The sequence below is a fragment of the Cornus florida genome, unplaced genomic scaffold (assembly GCF_030987335.1).
Source record: "Cornus florida cultivar Cherokee Brave unplaced genomic scaffold, ASM3098733v1 CherokeeBrave_3.0.0_Hap2_Chr06, whole genome shotgun sequence".
Lineage (NCBI taxonomy): Eukaryota > Viridiplantae > Streptophyta > Magnoliopsida > Cornales > Cornaceae > Cornus > Cornus florida.
Genome location: NW_026775576.1, coordinates 37,193,367 through 37,220,459, shown reverse-complemented (window position 1 = coordinate 37,220,459; position 27,093 = coordinate 37,193,367). Strand labels below are relative to the sequence as shown.

The 27,093-nt window shown below is 37.4% G+C and overlaps 1 pseudogene; it reads right to left on the bottom strand.

Moving 5' to 3' along the window:
* Nucleotides 1-2,602: 2,602 nt before the first annotated feature.
* On the bottom strand, nucleotides 2,603-2,701 carry LOC132315255 (small nucleolar RNA R71; annotated as a pseudogene).
* Between the last annotated feature and the right edge of the window lie 24,392 nt (nucleotides 2,702-27,093).

Here is a 27,093-nt window from a genome sequence, read left to right as displayed (position 1 = left end):
AAGGCGCCGCCATTGAGGATCGATCCAGCTTCAGTTCGATATATCTCAGTTATGTTCGATCGATCTAAAGTCAAGGTTCGATCGATCGAACTTCCTCCAGTACGAAAAAATCCAAATTCCAGCTCATTGAAAGTTGTCTCATATCCAATCATTAGGGGATTATGGATGTATGAGCCCAACTCATTTGGGGTGATTTTTGACCTACCTATATAAGGAATATGAGCCACTTTTTGAGAGAGACTTTTAATGCTTTGATACACATACCTTGAGAAGATAATACTTAGTGAGGAAGCAAAAGGAGAGGAGGAGGCTAGAGACACCATTAGAGACTCTTCATCAACCAAGGAGCAGATTTCTTCCATGGAGCTTATCCTTGAGGGTTGGAGGATATCATCCATGAGTGGCTAGACATCCTCTTGGAGCTAGAGTTAGCCCTAAGCATGCTTTCTACTTCTTGATTTATGTATTTTTGAGGGGATTTGTATTGTGATTCATGTCTTGACACTTTTATTTATATAGATCTTGTTTATTCAATGATTTATGTGGTTAAATGCTTCCAATTGATCATTTCATTCTATCCATATGTCTATGTATGCTAGAATAGATGTTCATGTGTTTGTCTCTATTTGTTGTGTTATTAATGCATTTCTATGTGTATTGATGCTATAGATCTAGAGATTGTCAAGACATAGTGCTTAATGGTATGTTCTTGTGGTTTATTTGATGGTTCATACTCATTTCTTGATGGATTGTACTTCTCCTTTAGTTTAATTAGTTTAATTTCATGTCATTAGCTTAGTTGTAGTGTAGTTGTTAAATAGGAGGACAATCCATGCTTGTTGTTGATGTTCCATACTTACGAAAGCAAGTAACATATATCTCTGACCTTGTGATGTGTTCGGATTGTGAGCTTAAAGAAAAGATTAATAGCTTCATTTGATATGTTGTGCTATCCACCATGTTGGTTAGGCAATATATGCTTAATTTGTCATCCATGCTTGTTGGAACAACCACACACACACTCTTTGTTGCAATACATGTTCTTCCCCTCATTAATCATTCATTAAAGGTGTAGAAAAGCTATGTTTAGTGGTGATCTCTAAACCCCAAGATCTCTCTCTCTCTTTTATTCTCCTTATTGCATTATTGTTTACTTTAGTTTAATTTGCATCTAGTGTAATTCAACCAACCAACCACTATTTTGATCACTCGACCTACTAACCCTAATCCTGATTCCTCAACCTAGTGCGACCCTTAATCCCTTGGGATGATCCCTACTTGCCCTAGCTATATTTTTAATGAAAGGTAGTAGTGGCAATTTGTAAATGTAAAACTTGGCCACATTGCATAAACTTTGGGTTTGAATTGACGACACACCAAGTTTTTGGCGCCGTTGCTAGGGATTGATTGATTGGCAATGTCGTATTTGTGGAATCAATTAGGAATTAGTACTCTTTTGATCGTATTTTTACTTTTTTTTTCAATTTTTGTTACTTATTGTATTTGTTCTTGTTTGACAAGGAGCATTGGGCTAAGAAGGTGAGCAAAGGAGTATTCCAAGCAAAGGAGCTAAGCAAGCAAGGAAAAAAGCTAAATAATTTTTTTTTTGCTAAGCTAAGCCAAAAATTTGGAGTTGAAGTGCTAAAGGACTTTTGTGAGCTTTTTCTTACTCAAACTCTTAGTTAAATCGTCGGCCCGCGTGGAGGCTTGTATTTCAATTCTTAGATAAATCGTGAGCCCACGTGGAGGCAATTTACTTTTCTTGCATATTGTTAAAGCATGGGAGTATTGGAACATTGTATGTGGAGGAAGTTCGTTAATTATTGACTTGTTGTGAAGGTGAAGAGTTTGTCATTATTGTTTGTTGTGTTGCATTGTGCATGCATGGTCATAGATCATTAAGACCCACTCTTGTCCCTTTAAATTTTCATCTTGAATCCATTGTTCGAAACCCTAGGGTAAGAGGTAGTTCTAGTCAATCCATTTCATCAATGGAAGGACACAATGAGGACCATGTGGAGGACCTTGGTCACATAGACCAACAAGGCATCCTCTACCCCAATGTGTATCATGATAACATGCAAGTTCCATTAGGCATGCCAAAGCCATTCGTTCATCCACCACAACAAGAAGGCCAAGTTTCATTGGGAATGCCAAGGCCAATCTATGCTCTACCACCTCCCATCATTCAAGGCAATCAAGGTGCCCATGTTGCACCTCCAATTGCTAATCCTCCCCTTGCTTTAAGAGATCACTATGTGCCTAATGAATATAATGCACCCACATGCATTCAATTGCCACCATTTAGAGCACACCACTATGAAATCAAACCACAAACCATACAAATGCTTCCTAACTATCATGGACTTCCAAGTGAAGAACCTTACAAGCATTTGGATGAGTTTCTTAAAGTATGTTCCACCGTGAAATACACGGACATGCCGGAAGAGGTCTTAAGGCTTAAAATTTTTTCATTCACCCTTAAAGACAAGGCAAAATATTGGTTTAACAATCTTAGGCCTTTTTCAATAACTTCTTGGGCGGAAATGTAACAAGAGTTCTTGAAGAAGTACTATCCGGTTTCTAAGACCAATGCCATGAGAACTTCAATTAGGGAATTTTCACATGGGGATGGGGAAACATTACATGAGGCATGGGAATGCTTTAATGAATTACTTAGGAAGTGTCCACATCATGACATGCCCAAATGGCAATTAGTTTAATATTTCTTTAAGAGCTTATCGGATAATTACAAGGGCATGGTTGATGCTTCTATGGGTGGCTCTTATATTGATAGGCATGAGGATGACGTGTGGCGTCTTTATGAGAGCATGACTGAAAATTCTTTGCATCGTACTTTATCTTCAAAGAATGGTAGAAATTCTAGTGGTAGGAAGAGTGTTGGCTTACATCAAGTCGACCACTCCAATGAAATTGCCGTCGAGATGAAATCATTATCTCAAAGGTTTGATCAATTTTTGATAAACCAAAACTCTGCGAATCAAGTATCTTCTTTCCCTACCTATTCTCGTCATGCATCTAATGAGACATGTCTGACTTGTTCAAATGTTTTACATTCTACTTCCAATTGTCCCCATGGACATGTGCAAAGTGAGTATCATGAACAAGCAAATGCTATTTTTACTAATCAAGGGAACAATCCTTATGGCAATCACTACAATCCTAGTTGGAGAAATCACCCGAATTTCTCTTGGAAAAGCCAAGGGGAGGGCTCAAACCCTTCCCAAGGTGGTTTTCAAGGAAAGTACATTCCACCTACAATACAAGGCCAGGGTTCCTAAGGTTTTAGATCATCATACCAATCACAAGGAAACCAATTTTCAAATTCTCATTTTCCCAATCAATCATATTCCCAAGGAAATGTTAGAAGTCCCGCTTTTGAAGAGAAAGTTTTGACTACTTTGGGCACTTTAGAGGCAAACACACAATTACTTCATTCTCACTCTCAATCTATTGCAAAGCGAGAAACCCAAGTAGGGCAAATAGCTGGCACTTTAAATGCTAGAGAGAAAGGAAAAATGCCTTTGAATGCCCCACAAAAGCAACAATGTGTTGTGGAGACTCATTCCTCATCGGAAGGTCACACAATAGAGCATGTCAATGCGGTGACTACCTTGAGAAGTGGAAAGATTGTGGACAACTAAGTGGGTATGTCCAATCAAGAGAGTGAACCGATGCAACCAAAAGTTGACACCCGTCCCGTTTCATATCATATTCCTCCTTCATTGCATGTGCATGACCATATAAATGAGAAAGTTATGAAAAGTGATTTGAAAATTGATTTTGAAAAGAGAAATTTACAAAATGATTTGAAAACTTCTTGTGTTGAAGAGACTTTAAAGAAAAATTTTGAAAAGGTTTTTGAACCAAAAGCTCCATTTCCAGATGCCTTAAAAGGATCCATTTCAAATGACAAGCAAAAGGCCAAAGTAAATAAAATCGTGGATGTATTTAGGCAAGTGAAAGTCAATCTTCCACTTTTGGATGCAATCAAGCAAATTCCGGCTTATGCCAAATTCTTGAAAGACTTGTGCACCCAAAAGAGGAAGAAGAAAAGCCAAGCACCTAGAAAAGTGGTCTTAACCGAGCAAGTGAGCTGAATTTTGCAGCATAACACTCTTCCAAAGTTTAAGGACCCCGGTTCACCTACCACTTCATGCATCATTGGTGATCATATCATTAATCGGGCTCTTCTTGACCTAGGAGCAAGTGTTAATCTTCTTCCATACTCGGTATATGTCAAATTAGGCTTAGAAGACTTGAAATTGACGTCGGTGGTTTTACAACTTGCCGACCGATCCATCAAAAAGCCTAGGGGTATCATCGAGGATGTCTTGATTAAAATTGATAAATTCTTCTTTCCTGTTAATTTCGTTGTCATTGACACGGAACCGGTCCCAAATCCTAAGAGCCAAATTCTCGTTATCCTTGGTTGTCCTTTCTTGGCAACCGCGAATGCCAACATTAATTGTAGGACGGGGATAATGAAGATCTCATTTGGCCACATGAAGGTAAAGTTGAATATTTTTAATCCAACCCCCAATTCATTTGACAAGCATGAAGAGATTAATGTTGTAGAGAAATGTCATGACCTCAAAAGTGAAGGAATTGAGTTTTTGTGTGAGACCAAAGTTTCAAAAAGTCCATCTTCAACCTTGAAACCAAAGAAAGTTGTTTCCAAATCTTATTTTGAAAGGGCGTGGAAGCCCAAAGATTGCATTGACCAAGGATCGAAAACATCTTTTGAGCTTAATCTAACAAGTTCCTTAAAGAACCATTTGTTGGGTGGAGTTCAAAGCACTTATCACCCCATTAAGAAGGGGATGCACTACAAGATGTTTGATCCTGGCTAAAAGAGCCCAACATCTTTCTAGAGACGTTAAAGACTAGCAAGACATTTCGTAGGGTGTCAAAACCCTATTCCTCCCTCATTTCTATCTTTAATTTCATTTCTCGCGAAGTCTAGATATTATTAGGAGCTGTGATTCGGACTGTATGCACTTTTAAATTGAAATTGAGCATTTTGCATAAGTTCGATCGATCTCCAAGGAGGATTCGATCGATTGAACTTCGACTTGCATCCAACACTTAGAAATTTTTTGACTTGCATTCAACCTGCATCCAAATCACCTCTCTGTCCCATCGATCGAATTTGTTCTTAGATCGATCATAAGTTTTTAGATCGATCCAAACTTCAAGTTCGATCGATCTTTAGTTCCAATACTTACACAATTTTTGAATCTACAAAAACCTGCATATTTTAGCTCTCTGTCCCATCGTTCGAATTTGTTCTGAGATCGATCTAAACTTCTTTGATCGATCCAACTTCATCTTGGATCAATCTACAGTTCTAAAACTTAGAAAAATTTCCAACCTGCATCCACCTGCATCCCAAAGCCTCTCTGTCTCATCAATCAAACATTTCTTCAAATCTATGCATTTTCGATCATTCGAAGGTATCCTGTGATCGATCTTGGGGAGATCGATCTCTGTTCTTTGTTTTTCAATTTTGACTTTGTTTTAATATCTTAATTTCAAAATTTTCAAAAAAAAAAAAAAAAAAAAAAAAAATTTCTCAAAAATACTTTGAGGAGAGATCGATGTCAGTTCGATCAATCGAACTGGCAAGGGAATGCTTTTCTAAAAAATAAACCCGAAGGTTTGAAGATCGATTTCACAGATCGATCTAACCCTCTTCCAAGCCCTATTCCTCGTCGCCGCTGCACTCCCACTCTTCTCTATCTCCGGCGAGACTCCAGCAAGCATTCCAAGCGTCGAATCTCTCTCGCTCCTCTCGGATCTTGATTCGCATCTCGCCCCCTTCGTATCTCCATTTCTCTTTTGATTCCTGTGAGATCTGAACCTCCCTCTTATGATTTCAAGCTTCGATTTGTTGCATACATGTTTTCAATGCTAGATTTAAGTTGTTTTAATGTTAAAAATCTCCATTGATGAAGCTTTGAACTCTTTGTATATATATGTATATATATGTATATATGTTTTTGTATTTTTCTTGATTTTAATTTGATTTTTGGGAGTATGGGCCTCATTAAGTGATTAGGATTGATACTTTGTTGTGTTGATGGGCCCATGACCTTGTTCGTGAATGCCTCGTGCCATCCACGTCACAGATTTGTGACTGCTCATGTTCTTCGAATAGTTCGATCAATCGAACCTATTTCTCAGATTGATCTACCGAGATCGATCGAACTTAGTTTCTTAGTTTCTCAGATCGATCAAGTGAGATTGATCTAACATTTTTTTGTGATCGATCAAACTTCACAGATTTCATATACACATTCCATACATCTTATCTTGTGTCCATGCTATCTCATTCATGCCCAATGCCTATGATTTTCCACATTGGATGCATTTTACACTTATATTGCTTAGCATGTTCACATCCTGTCACTTCCATAGATTTATGTCATTTATCTGTTTTGTCTATCTTACTTCACATACATGATTTTATTTTGTGCTTTAATTTTTTATATCGGCACTGACTTCCTTTGCAAGTTTCCTTTTATTTTGCAGGCTATGGCTAGAGTCAAGACTGTAGCTCGCGGACACTATCACCGCCGGGGCAGGCCGAGTTTGGATGACGAGGCCGGTCCATCTCATGCCCAGGACCCCATATAGGATGAGCCAACAAAGCCCACACAGTCTCCCCATTCTGACAGCAGATTACACTCTGATGCTGGAGCATCTCCTTCTCATTCGGTTGAGGCTGAGCATACTTCACCTCCATTAGCTCAGCCAGCCTAGGAGTTAGACCAGCCATTACGTAGATACTCACGCCTTTCAGTGGCGCACGAGTCGGTCTTCGACACAAACTTCTTTTCCTGATCGGTACTTACCCGATCAGCATATGATGATATATTACGGAGAGGCCTTACAGCCATTCTTGCCCCTATCACGGACCCAGTGTACCTGAAGCTAGTACGGATGTTTTTCCAGAACCTCCGGCCTACCCCGCGTAACACGACGGAGCTGAGGACCACCATTGATGGTCATTTGATTTCTATTACAGTGGATACATTGTCCAGATCTTGCCACTGTCCACATCACTACCCTCCAGAGTTACAGGGCACATACCCCACTCTCTATAAGCCATCATATGTGGACATGGTAGTTTCTCTCACAGGTCATTATACCGGTGGTGAGACCTATGCCACCCGGACCTATCTTCCAGATGACCTGTGGTTCTTCGACTCTGTCCTATTCCATAACATCTTCATGGCTGACCATAAGATACAGCGGAGAGGAGACTTTTTGACAGCTCTGTACGCATTCTATTCAGGGCATTGGCTATCTATCCCAGCGCTCATCTGGAGCGTGATGAGGAAGCTCTATGATGACTACATTAGCAAGGAGAAGCCCAAAAGGGCTAAGTATCTCCCATTCGGCCACCTTATCACCCAGATCCTACGTGATCAGCAGTATCCCTTCTAGCCACGGGAGCATCCTGAGACTGGGTCCTGCTCGTTCAAAAAGAAGGACTATGATAAGAGCTACAACGCTCTTATCAAGAGCCTTCAGGATGATGCTGTCGAGGCAGCAGAGGATTTAGAGGCAGAGGAGATGGCAGCAGCAGCAGACCCGGCAGCGGACGACATACCAGTCGATCCGGCTGCCGTACATATGGACATCGATTTAGAGCAGGTTACAGAGGACGCAGAGAAGCACTCTCCAGTTGGATCACCCATTCACGATGCGGAGAAGGCTCAGGATCATAATTCTCCCGCTCCAGCTGTACCTGAGGCTCCAGCACAGACACTCGGCTTTAGAGAGCGACTCTAAGCTTTGGAGGATGTTGTAGTATCTATCCATGCCGACACAGTATCTCTCCGAGAGGATGCTATCTCCATTAGAGCTGATATTGCTTTGCTCCTTACGGATGTTATGACCGCATTCAGAGATCTATCCAAAGACATCCGCGAAGCACTACCTGCCCGTCCTACCTCCTCTTCCTGATCTCTCTATCCCTTTCCTCCTGTGATCTTATATATCTGTGATCTCTGCATATTTTTGATACTGTTATATTATTTTTGCAGTTGTGTCTGTCGGCTTTGATACTGGATGTACTGTACTTTATTTTTATTTATATAGGTTTTCTATATGGATGTTATATTTTCATATTCTTATAACTATCTGTTTGACTCCATCAGGTGCATCCCAGTGACTTCAGTGAGAGAGAGTACTGCCCAGAATTTTCAGGACCACCCTTATACCACTCTCTATTTTTCAGTTGTTATCCCATTTACACTTGCATATCCACTGTGCACCGTTATTATCCCTTTTGTTATCTGATGAGTTTATCCGAGTGCCAAATTTCAAGACCACAGTTGATCCCAAGTTTGGGGGGGCTATGCTGTAATACCCCTAATTCAAAAGGATAGTCCTGGTATTTAATTTATTGTTTTAATTGAATTTTAAATTGTTTTAATTGTTGATTGGCGTGTTTATGTGCAATAATTGATGGCTTGTTATTTAATGGTAATTTTGTGACTTAATTAATTATTAAATTGTGTTTTATTTCTTTATTAATTATAAACTTGTTTTTAGTTTCTGTATTACGTTAAATTGGAGTTTATTGTTTTTCTTTAATTGAATTGATTATTAAATGTTTTAATTTAAGAAGATTTTTAATTAATTATTCGTTATGAAAATATAATTAGGGTTTTGTTTTTAGAAGGCATATAGGTAGCCGACGCAGGGTTTAAATTAAGTTTTCTCTGGGCCGGTTAGGATTCTGTTAGGGCTTAATTAATTTAGATTTTTTATACCTCTATAAATAAACATATTAACGTTAGGCCTAGGGTTAGAACCCTATTTACGTCTGTGGAGGTAGAGAAAGAACAGAGGAGGGATTTCAGTTGGGATCGCCGGAACCTTTGAAGACGACGTAGAGATTTTGAACAAAAGTCTCAAAGGCAAGTTCTAGTCCTATCTCTATTCCTTAGACTCGTGTTCTTTACATCTTTAATACAATTCCAAGATCATATAAAGTTTAAAATTCAACTGGTATGCATGTCTGAGTTTTTAAACTGAATGTGGTTGTAAGATGTGTATTGTTGGTTTAAATTTCCTCTTTGCTTAACTTTTATTTTAAATTCATGTCAATTGGTGTTTTAAGAGTTTAATTAGTCTTAAACCTATTGGAGACTACTAGAAGTAATCTGGATTACAGGGTTTGAATTGTTTAAACAATAAGCGTCTTCAAACCATTAACTGTCTGTGTTGAATCCTTAATATATAATTTGGATTTAAATCATTATTGGTCACTAGAAAAAGAGGTTAATGGTCTCTGGAACACCTTAGGGTTTAGTTCAGACCCTTTTTGAACTGTAGGTTAGGAGGACAGACAAACTAGACGTCACCGGAGAAGATGCAGTTAGAGAGAAGAAACAGATAGGGGGAGAGGAGGTTGGAGGTGGCTCCAAAATAATTTGGAGCCGACTCAAAGTGCCTTGGAGGCGGCTCCAAGTGGTTTAGAGCCGGCTCCATCTTGGTTGGAGTCTGCTCCAACTTGTTTGGAGCAACCTCTTTTCAGTTCTTCAGTTTTTTGAGTTTTTGGGCGACCGTTTGGGCTGTGGAACTCGGATTTTGGGATTTTTTGATTCTAAAGGAAGCTATCTTTGGGTGTTTTGAGATGTTCTAAGTCTAGTTAACACTTGAGAGAGTGGATTAATGCTTAATAAACCAGTGGGAGTTTATAGCTTGAACACTGGTAAGTCTCGACGGAAAGTGTTTTATTTCAGTGCAGAGGAATTCTAAATTACCGAACCCTATTTTATTTATTCTTTATTAATGGAAATTTTATTAATATGATATTATTAATAGTGGACAAGCATGATAATTAATATAGTTTTATTAGACTTGTCATGGTTTAATGGACGAGAAGAATAAATTATCTGCATGCTCAGAGTAAGATAATTTGTAACGAAGATATGGGATGAACATGATGCTTATCTGTTTAATTTATGTTCATCATGGAATTAATTGATACATCTCATTATTTTGATCTATCAGTTACTAGAGTAAGCATGTTAGTCTATATTTCTATATATGCTTATTATGTTTCAGTTGTTATGTGCATTGATTATGTATGCTATCAACTGTTGGATGGATTGGATTGTATGTACCGATATGGGACGGTGACATACTAGGTTTGGATTAGCTCAAATTACTAAGTCCTACCTACTTTGAATAAGGGAACGGATTACAAAAATAGAATCCTCCTTATGTATAAGTCTGTGCAGTTGAATAAGCTGAACGACTTAAGTCTATGCAGTTGAATAAGCTGAACGACTTACTGGATTTCTTATGGATGAATGTGAATGGATTTTAAATATATTATTATGGTACCGTGACTTGAGCTTGAGTCTTAGAGTCAACGGTTAGAGAGCGTATATGCAATAGGACGCGTAACTGGCTATGCTGGTTGAGGTGTACCCTGTTAGGCTTAGGTAGTCATGCCTACTCAGGTGCGTTTTGCATGTTACCTTCTACTCAGGTTGAGACCCGTATCATAGTCCAGTGAGAGTCCATAGTGTGGATATATATATATATAGACACGGATTATATAGTTATTGTTGAGTTGGTTAGAGTGTATATGCGTATCGAGTCTCTGCTTGGATTGTAGTAGGTTAGAATTTGTTCGTGGGCCTGACCCACTCCTATTTTTCAGGTGTACGTCAGTTCCAGGCTTGAGCTTATTCGTGCGGAGCAGAGACGATCTTCCATTCTACCGACGATGTTGGATTTCTTTCCAGATCTTGGATTTGGATTTTATCTTCAGTTTTACTTTCATTCAGTTTGGGAATTCTATTAGGGGTCCACTAGAGATGGATTCCTGAGTTGTTTAATTTATGGAGGTTGTTTTGGATTATTGGGATTTAAGTATATTTAATATTAAAGGATTTTATATTTTAGTTTCTTTCAGCTCATTATATTATTTCTTTAATCACTTTGTATTCCGTGTTCGTTTTAACATATTAATTTTTTGATATCCCTCGGGTTTGGGCCTGGGCCTGATCAACCCGTGTCTCGGATTCGAGGGGTCATTACAGTTGGTATCAGAGCACTCCAGGTTCAAGTGTCTCTAGGATTCTATCATATAAGACTTCCGCGTAGCGTTTTCTCTTGATTAGAGCTTAAGTATTAAGATTTATAGTATTCCTTTACGGTTCGTTTAGAAAGTACTAATGTCAAGTTTATTCTAAAATTTTAGAATGTTTGGCACTAGGAAGAGGATGAGAGCCATGATGAAAGCAAAGAAGGGCCCAAGGCCGAGGAAGGTTACTCCGGTGATTCCCCTACGAAGGCCGATCAAAAAGGCAAAATTGGAGACCAGGGAGTTGATTCCAATAGGCGTTATATCAGAGTACAAGTCAAGGAAAGTTTCTTGCGTGCGGGATTGGCCACTATACTGTGGACCTAACACAACTTCGGTGGTACTCGAAGCTGAGCCAAGCGGAGAGGAAGACCCCGAAGAAGATCAGGTTGGAGGAGATACCGTTGCATCCAAAATGGAGGGCACCGGAGTTCAGGGATGATTGCTCTTTTAAGAGTACTTATAGTTACTAGTAGTGGATAAGGTATTAGTAGGAATGTAGTACGAATTTAATCACGTACATTAGGATTCTGTTAAAGAATATTTTATGATTATTCGTGTGACAGTTTATGGTTTGGAAAAGTTCTTAATAAAGTGAACTGGTGGTTTTGGCTATCTTTATTGTGTTGTGTGATAGCATTTTGGTGATATATATGGTTTTATTAAACTGTATTGGGATGATAATATTGCATTAATAGATGATTATCCCAGTGGAGTAATTGGGGTTTGTGGAACCGGCAAGCAAATAGTTGCTTGTAAATACATGGTGTGGAGACAGATTGGTTACCAAGAAGTTTATAAAAGAACTTGTGTAATCAACATAGTAAGTTTGGTTTCGAAAGCAGAATTCCCAGGATTTAATAATAGTCAAAAAAAAAAAAAAAAATGGGTAGCTTACGGAGTATTTTGTTTACTTTATGTGTTTTGCATTACAGAGTATTCAGAATAGTTGGGATTTAGGTTGGTGACACATATATGCAATAGACCTCAGGGTATTTTTACACCTTTTTGGCAAAACTGCCATTTTACATAGGAGTAATAGGCCTGTGACACTAGATATTAGCAGACTCAGATTTCTAGCCAGTCTTTTGGTCCTGGACATGCACACTTATGATATGATGCATGGGATGGATTGGTTATCACTACCATACCCAAGTTAACTATTTTGATAGGTCTATTGTGTTTACCCTACCTGGTTAGGACATGTATGTCGTCACCATGCCGCGTTCTAGCGGAGTCAGTAGCACCTATTTGTTTCATGTGAAGGAGGGAACGGAAGGGGGGACTACTATATCTGGGATAGCATACCGATTATACAAGATTTCCTAGATGTATTTAAGGAGATTCCAGGGCTGCCACCTAGTCGCAAGATCGACTTTGTGATTGACTTAGCTCCAGGCACTACGCATATTGCTAGAGCACCATATAGGATGGCACCAGTGGAGATGAGGGAGCTGAGGGATTAGATTCAGTAATTACTCAGCCAGGGTTTCATTCATAGGAGTACTTTACCCTGGGGAGCACCAGTTCTATTTGTGAAGAAGAAGGATGGTTTGCTTCGCCTGTGTATAGATTACAGGGAGTTGAACAAGGTTACTATTTGTAACAAGTACCCTCTACCCAGGATCGATGATTTGTTTGATCAGTTACGGGGAACCACATACTTCTCCAAGATTGATCTGCGTTCTGGGTATCATCAACTAAGGGTTAGGGAGCAGGATGTTCCTAAGACAGCGTTTCTCACGAGATATGGTTCTTATGAGTTTCGTGTCATGCCGTTTGGGACGACTAATGCACCTGCAGTGTTCATGGATTTAATGAACAGAGTCTTTCGGGCTTATTTGGATCAGTTTGTCATTGTCTTTATTGATGATATCTTGATCTATTCTAAGTCTGAGGACGACCATGCTAGACATCTTCGCATAGTCTTGCAGACGCTTCGTGAGCACCAGTTATATGCCAAGTTTGAGAAGTGTGAATTTTGGCAGCGGGAAGTGAAGTTTCTGGGTCACGTGGTGTCAGAAAGGGGGATAGCGGTTGATCCAGCCAAGGTTTCAGCTGTGATAGAGTTGGGACAGCCTACTTCACCTACCGAGATTCGGAGTTTTCTCAATTTGGCAGGATATTATCGTCAGTTCATCCAAGGGTTCTCCAAGATAGCAGGACCACTCACTCATCTGACCAAGAAGGGTGTACAGTACGTGAGGGATGAGCACTATCAGCGAGCTTTTGATGAGCTGAAAAGGAAGTTGACTTCTACACCGATTCTGGCTACTCTACAGAGCGGGATAGAGTATCTTGTCTACATGGATGCTTCATTGTAGGGTCTTGGATGTGTTCTGGTGTAGGAGGAGTGACCGATTTTTTTATGGATCTCGGAAGCTTAAGCCTCATGAGCTTAATTATCCAACACATGATTTGGAGTTGGCAACAGTGGTCTTTGCTTTACGTATTTGGAGGCATTATCTGTTGGGTGAGTCCTTCAGGTTATTTAGTGATCATAAGAGTCTGCAGTACTTGTTCACTCAGCGGGAGCTGAATATGAGACAGCGCAGGTGGTTGGAGTTTGTGAAAGACTATCATTTTTCTATACAGTACCATCCAGGGAAAGCGAATGTGGTGGTGGATGCACTCAGTCGCCGACCTGTTGGTAGTCTTTCTGCTCTATTCACTACTGAGTGGAATGCGTTGAATAAGGTAGATGAGTTGTCGGATGTGTTCATGGCTTGTATAGTAGTTATACCTTCTATCATTCATAAGGTTTTGAAGGCACAACTCACGGATCAGCAGTGCATTGACAAAGTTACAGAGATAGCTTCTGGAGAGGTTCCATTTTACCATGTTGGGATTGACGGAGGCTTGAGGTACAAGGGACGCTTAGTGGTACCTTCTGCTGATGATTTGAGGAATGACGTGATGACGGAGACTCATCATTCTGAGTTTTTAGTTCATCCAGGCGGAGACAAGATGTATCAGGATATGAAGCAGCAGTTTTGGTTGGCAGGTATGAAGAGGGACATTGCTCTATTTGTTTCTTAGTATAGTACTTGTCAGATGGTTAAGATTGATCATCAGAGGCCACCAGGAGCTCTACAACCACTGCCAATACCGGAATGGAAATGGGAGAACATTTCTATGGACTTTGTGGAGGGATTGCCCATTTCTTTCAAGGATCATAATTCCATTTGGGTCATCATGGATAGGTTGACCAAATTAGCTCATTTCCTACCTATTCGCACTGACTTCACTTCGGAGCAGTTGGCGAGGCTTTACATTTCAGAGATTGTAAAGCTACATGGTATTTCGTTGTCTATTATATCGGACAGGGATTCGAACTTTGTGTCTAGATTTTGGAAGAGCTTTCAGCAGGCTTTGGGTACAGAATTGCATCTTAGCACTGCTTATCATCCTCATACTGATGGACAGACTGAGAGGGTGAATCAAATTATGGAAGATATGCTTCGGTTGTGTGTTCTTGATTTCAAGGGCCACTGGGAGGATTATTTGCCATTTATGGAGTTTGCTTATAACAATAGTTTTCAGAAGACTATTGGAATGGCACTATTTGAGGCGTTATACGGCCGACCATGTTGATCACCTATTTGTTGGATGGAGGTTGGCGAGAGCAGATTCTTGGGTCCTGAGTTCATCAAGGATATTTCTGAGAAGATTGCTCTTATTAAGGATTGCATGCGTACTGCCCAGAGTAGACAGAAGAGTTATGCGGATCGTCGCACACGTGCTTTGGAGTTTCAGGTTGGGGATCAAGTTCCACTCAAAGTGTCGCCTATGAAGGGTGTAATGCGCTTTGGGAAGAAAGGGAAGTTGTTACTGCGGTTTGTCGGTCCATTCATGATTACGGATCGAATTGGAGTTATCGGTTGGCACTTCCGGATAATTTGGATCACATCCATAATGTGTTCCATGTTTCCATGTTGCAGAAATTTCTGTGAGATGTGGATCGATATCAGCATATCGATGTTGGGGAAATTGAGTTGTAGCCGGATGCAACTTATTTGGAGCCACCGTGTCGTATTATTGATCGGCGGGATCAAATCCTTCGTAATAAGGTTATCCCTTTGGTTCGTGTTCAGTGGAGTCATCACAATGAGGCTGAGTCTACTTGGGAACGGGAGGATGTCATTCGCTCGCAGTTTCCTGAATTATGGGAAGAAGGTAAAAGCGAATTCCGAGGACGGAATTCCTTTTGTTAGGGGGGAAGAATGTAATACCCCTAATTTCAAAAGGATAGTCCTTGTATTTAATTTATTATTTTAATTGAATTTTAAATTATTTAAATTGTTGATTGGCGTGTTTATGTGCAATAATTGATGGCTTGTTATTTAATGGTGATTTTGTGACTTAATTAATTATTAAATTGTATTTTATTTCTTTATTAATTATAAACTTGTTTTTAGTTTCTGCATTACGTTAAATTGGAGTTTATTGTTTTCCTTTAATTGAATTGATTATTAAATATTTTAATTTAAGAAGATTTTTAATTAATTATTTATTATGAAAATATAATTAGGGTTTTGTTTTTAGAAGGCACGCAGGTAGCCAACGCAGGGTTTAAATTAAGTTTTCTCTGGGCCGGTTAGGATTCTGTTAGGGCTTAATTAATTTAGGTTTTGTATACCTCTATAAATAAACATATTAACGTTAGGCCTAGGGTTTAGAACCCTATTTACGTCTGTGGAGGTAGAGAAAGAACAGAGGAGGGATTTCAGTTGGGATCGCCGGAACCTTTGAAGACGACATAGAGATTTTGAACAAAAGTCTCAAAGACAAGTTCTAGTCCTATCTCTATTCCTTAGACTCGTGTTCTTTACATCTCTAATACAATTCCAGGATCATATAAAGTTTAAAATTCAACTGGTATGCATGTCTGAGTTTTTAAACTGAACGTGGTTGTAAGATGTGTATTGTTGGTTTAAATTTCCTCTTTGCTTAACTTTTATTTTAAATTCATGTCAATTGGTCTTTTAAGAGTTTAATTAGTCTGGAACCTGTTGGAGACTACTAGAAGTAATATGGATTATAGGTTTTGAATTGTTTAAACAATAAGCGTCTTCAAACCGTAAATTGTTTGTGTTGAATCGTTAATATATAATTTGGATTTAAATCATGGTTGGTTACTAGAAAAAAAGGTTAATGGTCTCTGGAACACCTTAGGGTTTAGTTCAGACCCTTTTTGAACCGTAGGTTAGGAGGACAGACAAACTAGACGTCACCAGGGAAGATGCAGTTGAAGAGAAGAAGCAGATAGGGGGAGAGGAGGTTGGAGATGGCTCCAAAATAATTTGGAGCCGGCTCAAAGTGCCTTGGAGGTGGCTCCAAGTGGTTTAGAGCCGGCTCCATCTTGGTTGGAGTCGGCTCCAACTTGTTTGGAGCAGCCTCTTTTCAGTTCTTCAGTTTTCTGAGTTTTTGGGCTACCGTTTGGGCTGTGGAACTCGGATTTTGGGATTCTTTGATTCTGAAGGAAGCTATCCTTGGGTGTTTTGAGAAGTTCTAAGTCTAGTTAACACTTGAGAGAGTGGATTAATGCTTAATAAACAAGTAAGAGTTTATAGCTTGAACACTGGTAAGTCTCGACGGAAAGTGTTTTATTTCAGTGCAGAGGAATTCTAAATTACTGAACCCTATTTTATTTATTCTTTATGAATGGAAATTTTATTAATATGATATTATTAATAGTGGACAAGCATGATAATTAATATAGTTTTATTAGACTTGTCATGGTTTAATGGACGAGAAGAATAAATTATCTGCATGCTCAGAGTAAGATAATTTATAACGAAGATATGGGATGAACATGATGCTTATCTATTTAATTTACGTTCATCATGGAATTAATTGATACATCTCATTATTTTGATCTATCAGTTACTGGAGTAAGCATGTTAGTCTATATTTCTATATATGCTTATTATGTTTCAGTTGTTATGTGCATTGATTATGTATGCTATCAACTGTTGGATGGATTGGATTATATGTACCGGTATGGGATGGTGACATACTAGGTTTGGATTAGCTTAAATTGCTAAGTCCTACCTACTTTGAATAAGGGAACGGATTACAAAAATAGAATCCTCCTTATGTATAAGTCTGTGCAGTTGAATAAGCTGAATGACTTAAGTCTGTACTGTTGAATAAGCTGAACGACTTACTGGATTTCTTATGGATGAATGTGAATGGATTTTAAATATATTATTATGGTATCATGACTTGAGCTTGAGTCTTAGAGTCAACGGTTAGGGAACGTATATGCAATAGGACGCGTAACTGGCTATGATGGTTGAGGTGTACCCTGTTAGGCTTAGGTAGTCATGCCCACTCAGGTGCGTTTTGCATGTTACCTTCTACTCAGGTTGAGACCCGTATCATAGTCCAGTGAGAGTCCATAGTGTGGATATATATATATATATATATATAGACATGGATTATATAGTTATTGTTGAGTTGGTTAGAGTGTATATGCATATTGAGTCTCTGCTTGGATTGTAGTAGGTTAGAACTTGTTCGTGGGCCTGACCTACTCTTATTTTTCAGGTGTACGTTAGTTCCAGGCTTGAGCTTGTTCGTGCTGAGCAGAGACGATCTTCCATTCTACCGACGATGTAGAATTTCTTTCTAGATCTTGGATTTGGATTTTATTTTCAGTTTTACTTTCATTCAGTTTGGGATTTCTATTAGGGGTCCACTAGAGATGGATTCCCGAGTTGTTTAATTTATGGAGGTTGTTTTGGATTTTTGGGATTTAAGTATAGTTAGTATTAAAGAATTTTATATTTTAGTTTCTTTCAGCTCATTATATTATTTCTTTAATCACTTTGTATTCCGTGTTCGTTTTAACATATTAATTGTTTGATATCCCTCGGGTTTGGGCCTGGGCTTGATCAACCCGTGTCTCGGATCCGAGGGGTCTTACATATGCGACCCACTTTAGATACTTCTGTCCCAGCCATTTTTTGCCTTCATTGCACTAGTATACTCTTTCCTTTCGTTCTCTTTACACATTGAGGACATTGTGCCATTTAAGTTTGGGGGTAATAGTGCTTTGCAATGTTTGTTTTTAAATTCAAAATTTTGAACATGACTTGTGTATTTGAGAGATTTTATATGATTGGTCCATACTAGTTATGATTTTGATCTTTTGAGGACTATATTGCTTAAAATTTAAAAATTGCTTGTGATAAATGCTTAAATGTTGCACATTTCAGCACCTAAGGTAGGGTATTTCAGTCTTTGCATCTATCTTAATTTCATATTTTAGTCCTAATTTATGTTTATATGTATTTCAGGGCAATAATGTTAAAATGAGCTAAGAACGGTCCATTAAAGCCTTTTTGGAGTCAAGCAAAGATATTCAGAAAAAGTTCAGAAAATGACAAAAAGAGGTCGTAGCCATTGCTCGTATAGTGTGTTTATTCTTCGAAAGCGGTCAATCTCGGGCCTTTGATGATGTTCCCAAAGATGAAGAAGCAAATCAATTAGCCCAAGGCCAAAATGGAGCTAAATAAGGCTTAAAGGAAATTTCCAACTCTGGGGGGATCGATCCCCCAGGGTGGGGGATCGATCCCCCAGGACTTGGCAACATTACAGATTTTCTTATTGTTTGGGCTTATTTTGTGAACTATTGGGCTTTAATAGGGTTATTACTTATGGCCCAGTGAGCCCTTAGTTTAGGGTTAGTATTTATTTTATTTAGGTGAATAATATTAGGAGAATTATTAAGTTTTAGTATTATGTATCGATATTTTTATTCTCTCTGGGAAAAAGGAAAAGCTAGGGTTTGAAGAATATTTTGACAGAGGCTTTGTCTACAATTGAAGGAAGAAGAAGAAGGAGCTAAAAGATGGAAATGGAGCTTGTTGACACCATGATCATCTTCTCCATGAGCTAATTCTTCACTTAGGGCTTGGATGAGCCCTAAGTTCATGTAACCCTAACCTTTGTATTTCTTTTCTTGGGGAATTATTATGTTGTAATTAAATTATATGGCCTTGTGATTTCTTTATATATACACGCTTGATTTGATAAATTAGGGTTTGTATAGATGAATTCTTCCATTGAAATCTCCAATTGATTGTATGTCTATGTATGATTAATTAGGGATTTTATTCTTCATTAGATGATTAGAACTTAATTCTTTCATTAATTCTATATGTAATTTGCATGTCTATATGTGATTGCTTTAGGATTATATTCTACATTAAATACTTCTTGTAGTTGTGTTTAGTGATGGCCATAGCATGATACTTATTTGATATAATTGTGAATTAATTTGATGGATAAAGGCTTAATCTTGATGGGTTGTTCTACAAATTAGCTTTCTTGTTATTAGTTAATTGTAGTTAAGTAGGCAATTTGTGCTTGATTATGTTAATCCATGCTTCTAATTACAATTAGTATTATTCTCTTGATTGATGTGTGCTCTTATTTGATACATTTGTGAATGTGTATGGTGGGTTATGACGTAGTCTTGAATGGGTTCTACACTTTAGTTTAATTGTCATTAAGTAGACAACTCATTCTTGATGTTGATAATCTATGCTTACAATTGTGATTTGTGATGATAGTGTGGCTACATCTATAATTACACTAATGATTTCCCCATAATTGAAAGTAAATGGTCAATTACATGAGCTTAGTGGTGAATCCTAACCCTAAGACTCTCTTCCTATCTCTTTAATTCTTAGTTTAATTTACTTGCATTGTCATTTCTATTTCCATGCTTTCAATTGAATTCTAGTTTAATCACTCCACCAAAATCTTTTTGTCTCATACTCTTTCTCTCTCTTTTCTCTCTTTTACAATCTAATTAACTTTAAAACCAAGTTTAATCCCAACACGTGTTCAATCCCTTCTCACTTCATACTACTTAGTATAAGTGTCTAGCGGTTTATAAATGTAAACTATGATGCCCGCTTGATACCATTTCCAAAACCAAAGTGTTGTGCATTATTTTGTGCACACGCTCGGGTCGCATCAGCTTGACTTGAGAGTCCAATACTCATTGTATGCCTTGTGGATGCCATTTATGAGTAAATTTTTTGAAAGATTGATATTTTGCTTGCATTTGTGGTCCACATCATCCTGATTTTGTGATTATTTTGAGATTCACTCTAGGATTCTATACTAGCACAGGCGTACATTAGCATTCATTTGTGGGGTACATGCTTTGTTGATTATTGAATTGGTTATATCCCAATTGGGCTAATAGTGCATTGAAAGCTTTCATTCTTGATAAAGGTAGATAACAACCCATTTTCACTAAGTAACCGGGATTCTAGCCTTATCAAGTACTGAACTTCTCGCGCCGAAAGGTGGAGGACCCAAACTCTAGGTTAATAATTCAAAAAAAAAAAAAAAAAAAAAAAAAAAAAAAAAGTTGCAAAAGCAATAAAAAAGTAAGGACTTCTCCCAAAAGGTGAGAAGTAGGAAATGATTAGATGGAGGTTGTCTTGATTTGTAGCCTGGTTGATTTGAGCTTGTAAGTTCTTAGGGATGTTTGAACACCTAATGCCCTAAAGTCGTCTGGTTTGGGAGTCATTGACCTAACGCTTGACCTCATAAATCGCTAGAAAGCTTAATAGATCAACACATTGCACCATACTTCCATCTTTGATCCTATAAAATAAAAAATAAAAAATAAAAAATGAAAAAACGAGTGAAAAGAATAAGCGCACCTAAATAAAAAAGCTTTAATAATAGATCCACTTTTTGTCTTGATGATCGGTACTAGATTTGTGTGCTAGTTTGAGGGTAAAAATGTGATTAATTCTTTAGTTGGTTAAGATAGCAACATATTTGATGCCAGTCCACTCAAAAGGATTATAGAGTTGTTTTGATTTGCATGATCATTTTCTTGATGTGTGGAAGACAATACTTGCTTACTTGATGTTGAGATTTTGGGAGATTGTTTAAAAATGTTTGAAAAATTACATACTTGAGGTAGTATTCTCCTAATGCTTATTTGTAATATTGGTGCCTTTTTTGAAAGAATGAGCTTAATGTTTGTGGGTATCATTTCTGAAAACCCTCACGAGACTTCACTCGTCCACTAGGGGTAACCTAGGGGTTTAAAAGGCTTGTTGCATATGTTAAGTGCAATCGTGTTCCCTACGAAAGTGGTGTTATCCATTTATTGCTTTCTAGTTCATAGTTGTATAGTTGTTCATTTCATTCCTTTACTTTCTAGTTCATTGCTAGGGACTAGCAATATTTAAGTTTGGGGGTGTGATGAGCGCTGAAAAGTACACATTTAAACCCCTTAAGCTTAGGTATTCTAGGACCTTTATCTATCTTATTTTTCCGCTTTAGATTGATTTTGTATTATTTCCATTTTCAGGTACTTATCCCCAAAATAAGCTAACTTAGCCAAATAAGAGCATAATTGAAGCAATTCTGGAATGAATCAAAGAAAGGAGCAAAGTAGAGCAAAAGGAAGCAAAAGGTGAAATTTCAGCAACTTCGATCGATCTCAAAAAAAGTTCGATCGATCCAACTTTCATCGATCTCAGCACTTCAAGATGGATTTGAGCCATGTTTGTTCCTATTCAAAAATCTCAAGGTTCGATCGATCTAACCTCATTCTCTGATCGATCGAACCATCTTATCCTTATCCAAGTGATTGATCTTATCCAGTTGTACCACCCTACCAACCACTTTTGTCCTTTTCCCAAAAATACCTTTAAAATATCTCAAATTTGTTTTTATTCAAAAAGGCGCCGCCATTGAGGATCGATCCAGCTTCAGTTCAATAGATCTCAGCCATATTCGATCGATCGAAGGTCAAGGTTCGATCGATCGCACTTCCTCCAGTACGAAAAAATCCAAATTCCAGCTCATTAAAAGTTGTCTCATATCCAATCATTAGGGGATTACGGATGTACGAGCCCAGCTTATTTGGGGTGATTTTTTACCTACCTATATAAGGAATATGAGCCACTTTTTGAGGGAGACTTTTGATGCTTTGATACACATACCTAGAGAAGATAGTACTTAGTGAGGAAGCAAAGGAGAGGAGGAGGCTAGAGACACCATTGGAGACTCTTCATCAACCAAAGAGCAGATTTCTTTCATGGAGCTTACCCTTGAGGGTTGGAGGACATCATCCATGAGTGGATAAACATCCTCTTGGGGCTAGAGTTAGCCCTAAGCATGCTTTCTACTTCTTGATTTATGTATTTTTGAGGGGATTTGTATTGTGATTCATGCCTTGACACTTTTATATATATATATATCTTGTTTATTCAATGATTTATGTGGTTTAATGCTTCCAATTGATCATTTCATTCTATCCATATGTCTATGTATGCTAGAATAGATGTTCATGTGTTTGTCTCTATTTCTTGTGTTATTGATGTATGTCTAGGTGTATTGATGCTATAGATCTAGAGATTGTCAAGACATAATGCTTAATGGCATGTTCTTGTGGTTTATTTGATGGTTCATACTCATTTCTTGATGGATTGTTCCTATTCCTTAGTTTAATTAGTTTAATTTCATGTTATTAGCTTAGTTGTAGTGTAGTTGTTAAATGGGAGGACAATCCATGCTTGTTGTTGATGTTTCACACTTATGAAAGCAAGTAACATATATCTCTAACCTTGTGATGTGCTTGGATTGTGAGCTTAAAGAAAGGATTAATGGCTTAATTTGATATGTTGTGTTATCCACCATGTTGTTTAGATAATATATACTTAATTTGTCATCCATGCTTGTTGGAACAACCACACACACACTCTTTGTTGCAATACATGTCCTTTCCCACATTAATTATTCATTAAAGGCGTAGAAAAGCTATGCTTAGTGGTGATCTCTAAACCCCAAGATCTCTCTCTCTCTTATTCTCCTTATTGCATTATTGTTTACTTTTGTTTAATTTGCATCTAGTGTAATTCAACCAACCAACCACTATTTTGATCACTCAACCTACTAACCCTAATCTTGAATCCTCAACCTAGTGCGACCCTTAATCCCTTGGGACGATCCCTACTTGCCCTAGCTATATTTTTAGTGAAAGGTAGTAGTGGCAATTTTTAAATGTAAAACTTGGCCACATTGCATAAACTTTGGGTTTGAATTGACGACACACCACCCGCACTAGAGCCAAACTCTAGCCATGTCATTTGTAACAATGTCCCTAGAGAATCCAAAATCATAATTAAGTTCAAAACTTATATACAATAATTAAGGCATATAACCACCTTCCATGCAGAAGTAATTTAAAACCACATAAACTATGTTTTAGGATTCCAAGTTTAAAATGGGATACCAAATGACAAGTCTTTATCATGATATAATGTACAATATAATACCATCAACTTATCTATTTAAATCATTCCTCAACAATAAGCTTTATATACTAGATTATAACATTGTAGTAATAGGCTTCTAAAATAATTATCAATAGTAATCAACAAGAATATAGAATTAGCACCACAATAAATATAGCAATTCAAATCAATAAGTATTGTATATAACCTTAATAATTCTACACAAGATAAATATATATCATACATGCTTAAATCAACAAACCCTAAGTCAAATGTGAGGATTTCCTATAATATGCAAGACTACAATACTAAAAGCATGTACACAATATATATTAAACCCCAAAGGAATATAAAACTCTTAAAGTATAAACATACTACCATCCCTACCTCAATAAAGAATCGAATCTCTATAATCCAAAGCAACCAAGCTTAAAATGGGAAACTAAACTAGGGTTTTGTTGAGGAGAATAAGAGGAAACTTTTACTCCATAAGGTTAAAGGTCTAAGGTGAGTGGAAGGAGGCCAAAATAAAGTAATAAACTCTAAGCCAAGCTTTTCTTTAATAGTGACTAGGTTAGGTTTTTGAGAGTAATGGGAGTGAGGAAGATGAAATGGATGTGGTGAGTGGAGGATCTAGTATTCCTCCACTCACTATGTGTTCTTACACTACCTCTCTCACACACACTAATGCAAGACTAAATTTGGAGACTACACTTGTCACCAATCTGTAATATCTCTAATTTTCAAAAGGATATAATTGGAATTTAATTAATTATTTTAGGTGCATTGTAATTGATTAATTGATTATTTGTTTTATGTACATTTAAAGGTGATTATTTGGCTATGTGTTTAATTGTAATTGTTTATTTATTTTAAATTAAATGTTTAATTGTTATTAAGGGTATTTATTTTAAATTAATTGTTAGATTGTTATTTAGTGTATTTATTTTAAATTAATTGTTAGATTGTTATTTGGTTTAATTACTTGATTATTGGTGATTTAATTGACGTGTAATATTTAGTAGTTTATATAATTTATTTGTTAAATTCTGTGTATGCTTAGGTGGATTAAATTGGTTGGTAATTTGTATGCGTCGTATGTTGTAGGGTTTTATGTTTATATAACTTATGGTCGTCGACTTATAGGAGGTTGGAATTAGGGTTAGGGTTTATAGAAGCCTATATATATATAAGCTTTGGGTCTGCAAGGGTTTTAGAACCCTTTTCCCGTAACTAGAAATAGAGAGAAACAGAGAGGGTTTGAGGGGAAAAACAATGAGGGAAACTGAGAGAACCAGTTAGGCTTTCAGCTATGGACTGAAGGTGTACCAAGGAGGAAGGAATGGATGGCTTGTGGGATTGAAACTGAGTAGTATGAGGTTTACCTATAGTCGACCGTCGTTGGAGAATTTAAGGACGACGTTGGAAGGTTTCAAACCGAAACCTAAAGGCAAGTTGCATTCTATCCCTTTCCTGTAAACTTGTGTTCTGTGCATTTTAAATAGTCTCCAGGAATCTAATTAAACTTTTAAAACGGACGTTTATGCATGTTAGATTAGGCTGTAATCTGTTTTATGCTCTTGTAATTGAAACTGTGTTTCTTACATAAACTGTTGCTATTCTGTTTTAATTTTTGTCAGTCAATTTGTAATGGAATTTGAGGAGTTTCTTGGACTGTTAAGACTTGGATTGAACCCTAGAATCTTTAAAAAAAAATTAGAACAAATAACTGGAACTTCTCCGGAAGCAAAGAAGAAGACCAAAGATGGAGAAGCTGAGCTCTCAGGAAGAGAGCCGGCTCCCTAAGGGAGGAAGCCGGCTCCCATGGTGGGGGAGCCGGCTCCCTTGTTGGAACACCCCTACGGGGTGTTTTCTGCTATTTTTGTGATTTCAGAGGCTGAAAGGAACTTCTAAAATTAAGCTGGGGGGTTTTTAAAAGATGTTTTAAACCTATTTAAGACCCAGGGATGTTGGTTTAGGCAGTGGTAAAAGATATCATGAATTATAAAATATTAATGTGCATGTTGTTAAGAAGGAAGGAAGGCTGAATTGCTAGTTGTGTTAGCAAATTAAATGAACTGACATAAAAGGTATTTTTAGGATTTTGTATCAATGATATATATATAACATATATAAGTCCCAGGAATGTTGGTTAGGTTGTGATTATGGACATCATGTAATTTTAGCTATCAAGTTGCATGCCGTCAGGAGTTGTAGAGGTTTAGTTGCTAGTTTTATTTGGGCAAACTGAATGGACTGGTATGGGAATATTTTTGGGGTTATATATAATGTACTCCGGCTAGACTTCTGAGTGTCATTAGATCAGGCACAGGACTTATAATTGAGGACTAAATGGATGTCTTGAAATTTAAATATTTATTTGATTGCCGTCAAGGATTTATGAGGATTTAATTACTAGTCTTTGTTTTAGTAATTTAAATGAACTAGTATGGAAGTATAGTTTTGGGAATTCTAGTATAATGTGCTCAGGTTATAATTCTGACAATCATTATATCATGCTATGGATGTTAATTGATGAACTGTTATAATTTATGTTTTGTCAATTGGATGGATATGGATGGTTTAAATTGTTTATCAATAATTTAGCAATTTAAATGGAAGTTCTATGATTATAATCATATACTGGATGCATGATAGGATCTTATCTATATCTGATTCTATTATATTGGTTCTTGGATGTACTTGATGTTCATTTGAGTGTGCATCATTTATGGATCATATGCATTATATGAACCTGTATAGGACGGTGGCATATCAGGGACGGATTAGATCAAAATGCTAAATCCTACCTGTTCATACATACGGAATGGATTAACTAAAATAGTTAAATCCTACATGGATGCATGTCATGTCAACTAAAATAGTTGAACGACATAACGGATGTTTGTTTTATTTTTCTATATTAGGAAGGATTTATATATATACTTATGGTACTGTGATATGAGCTTGAGTCTCAGGATCATGGTTAGGGTGCGTATATCACAAAGGATGGGTAACTGGATATTGCTAATGCTCTCTGACAGGAGATGTACATGGCCACTGGAAAGTGTGATTTACATGTTTCCTTCTATGCAGGCTGAACTACACTATAGGCTAGTGAGCATCCTATAGTGTGTATCTATATCTATATGAACTATTTTAGTTATTACCGAGCTGTCTAGGATGTATCTACGTATCGGATTTATGTATGGATTGTAGTAGGATGAAACTTGCATATGGGCCTAACCCACTCTTAGTTTTTAGGTGTTCGTCAGTACCAGGCTTAGAGCTTGATCGTGATGAAGCAGATACAGTTACTCACTCTTCCAACTACATAGGATTTCCTTTTATATTATAGTTTGGATGTTGGTTCTGTAATCTATTTTTTCATTTGAGATTATTAGGGGTCCACTAGATGGATTCCCGACTTGTACGGATTGAAAAGATTAAATTTTATTAATCTATTATTTTGGAGGATTTTTATATCTAGAATTCTTTTCAGTGTATTATTTTATTTTTAATTCTTTTGTACTCTTACTTGTTTACATATTAATTGTCTGGTATCCCTCGGATCTGTGTTTGGACTTGATTACCCGTGACTCTAGAATCGAGGGGTATCACACAATCCATGGCTCATTTTAAGACTTAATCCTATTCTTACACTTATCAACC